This window comes from Furipterus horrens, unplaced genomic scaffold (genome assembly GCF_987537825.1).
Source record: "Furipterus horrens unplaced genomic scaffold, mFurHor1.1.pri manual_scaffold_4, whole genome shotgun sequence".
Classification (NCBI taxonomy): Eukaryota; Metazoa; Chordata; class Mammalia; order Chiroptera; family Furipteridae; genus Furipterus; species Furipterus horrens.
Genome location: NW_028327174.1, coordinates 20740813 through 20743442, shown reverse-complemented (window position 1 = coordinate 20743442; position 2630 = coordinate 20740813). Strand labels below are relative to the sequence as shown.

The window sequence follows — 2630 nt, the reverse complement described above, 5'->3', positions numbered from 1 at the left end:
GCAGAAGGAGGTGTGAGACCCTAAGAATGCTTTCAGGCACTTCTATTCAGAGATCTGAGAAGGCAGTGCACACATGAACTTAGTTACGCAGAACTATGTTCTGATGAAACTCAAGGGAAGGCAAGGAGTCTAACAGGTGAGGTGAAGAGCTGGGTTTCCGGGACCAGGAAAACCAGTGTTTGAATCTGGAGTCCACACCTTCCATTTGGGTCTCCTAAATTTGTTACTTAACCACTCTAAACTTCAGTTTTCTCTTTAACAAAATGGGGTAAAAATAATACCTGTTCCTATAGCTGTTGTAAGGATTAAATGAAATGGCTGTGCCACATGTCATAGACTTTGAACAAAAAAGATTTTTCTATTCTTTTACTACAGTTAACAATCTTGTTTATCTAAATGTTCAAATCAGATGATACAAATGCTATAGCATGTTGGAAAAGTAACTCGGGGCCTTGCAGATGCCACTGACGCCCCATATATTTCCGCATCCAGCCATGGTTAACCCCACCGTGTTCTTCGACATGGCTGCCGACAGGGAGCCCTTGGGCCACATCTCCTTCGAGCTGTTTGCAGACAAAGTCCCAAAGATGGCAGAAAACTTTCGTGTTCTGAGCACCGGGGAGAAAGGATTTGGTTATAAAGGTTCCTGCTTTCAGAGAATTATTCCGGGATTCATGTGCCAGGGTGGTGGCTTCACATGCCACAATGGCACAGGCGGCAAGTCCATCTATGGGGAGAAATTCGATGATGAGATTTCATCCTGAAGCACGCAGGTCCTGACAACCTGTCCATGGCAAATGCTGGACCCAACACAAACGGTTCCCAGTTCTTCATCTGTACGGCCAAGATCGAGTGGCTGGATGGCAAGCATGTGGTCTTCGGCCAGGTGAAAAATGGCATGGGTGTTGTGACAGCCCTGGAGCACTATGGGTCCAGGAATGGCAAGACCAGCGAGAAGATTACCATTACTGACTGTGGACAACTCTAATACATTTGACGTGGGTTTTATCTTAACCACCAGACCATTCCTTCTGTAGCTCAGGAGAGCACCCCTTCACCCCTCTCTGCTTGGTATGTTCTGTAATCTTCGTGCTCTCACCGCAGTTCATTGGGTTCTCTATTTTCCTTACCCCTTCCAAGTCTAGCTGGATTGCAGAGTTAAGTTTATGATTATGAAATACAAACTAAATAACAACAAAACAAAAAGAAAAAGAAAAGAAAAGTAACTCGGGTGGGACAGGCCATTATTTTGGTTATATCACGTTACACTCTAAAATAATTTTCACTAAAATACTATTTGTAAAAATGAGCAAGTTTGTTTGTATATCTGTTTGTGTTTACACACACATCTAGTTTCATGGATGACTTGGGACTAAGAGAACTTTTTTGTGAAAGGGGAAGACATAGAGGGAAGATGAGAGGGAAAGACCTGTATTCAAGTGACTTGACCTCTGTGGGCCCCAGTTTCCTCATCTGTAGAAATCCATAGACATACGTCCACATTAAATAAGTGTTTTTCCACAGCATTTTATTCTGTGTATCTTTGTTCATACCTGACGGAATAACAACCACCAGCATGTATCATACTGGACTGCAACATCCACAAAATATGCCACTTAATAATTCAGCGAAAAGTCAAGGAATTTGGGCAGCAAGTATGTATTTATGGATCTGTACATCACAAACATGTTTTGATGTATCTGCTAGGCCTGGATCAAATGGGATACTTCAAAGGGACCATAAAACAATTTGAAAGCTCTGAAAGCTATGATGAATGTAAACCAACAACTCCTACAAAGACCCGGACCTCCATTCCAGGAGTCCTCCCCAGAAAGGTGCCTGCTCCCTCGCTGTTCTCCATGTCCTCTGTTTATAACTCTTTTCCTGGGCCTCTTATCTTTCACTGCCTCTGAATTCTCCCTGCTCCACCTTCTCAACTTTACAAAATTTTCTGTAATGATGCAGCTGTCACCCAAAAGTTTACAGTCCATGGTGGCTGTAGTCGCACATAGGTCTCTTTGGCTATTGCAACCAGGACTCATCTCTTAGCAGCTCATTTGTCAGAGGGTCTTTTGGCTTCTCTTTTCCTCCTTGCCTTTTTTCCCTGAAGAGATTGAAGTCAACAGATGCTAGAAATGTCTACCTATGGCCTCTGCACATGAGGGCAAGGGTCTGGCACTCCACTTACAGGGCATAGTTCCCAAGGTGAGACCATCCTCACTCCTTTATTTTCCCTTCACAAATGAAGAATGTCAGAGAAATGGCAAATGGCCGTGCCTTCAAGTTATTAAACAGAGCTTAAGCTTCAAGGGGCTGACACACAAAATGCAGCAGGCTTTTGGACACAGACCCTTGGTGGCCTCCACATGGAAGAAGGGGCCATGTGCCTTGCCCTGTGGGGACAGGACACACACAGATAGCACAGCCCCAGGAATGCTCATGTGGAAATGTGTAATCCAGAGCAGATTCATCTGGCACAGACCAGATATAGAAATGGCATGAGAATGCAGGGTTTAGACCGGAGGAGGGGCAACATTTTTGACATAGCAATTGAAAAAAAAACTCCTGAAGACTTTGCTGGTTGGTGGGTCAGCTCTGGGTGCCAGTTGGGCAGCATTCAGCAATGAGGG

General features: G+C 44.3%; 1 pseudogene; it reads left to right on the top strand.

Annotated features, from left to right (window-relative positions):
* Positions 1-494: 494 nt before the first annotated feature.
* On the top strand, positions 495-1093 carry LOC150011242 (peptidyl-prolyl cis-trans isomerase A pseudogene; annotated as a pseudogene).
* Positions 1094-2630: the final 1537 nt, after the last annotated feature.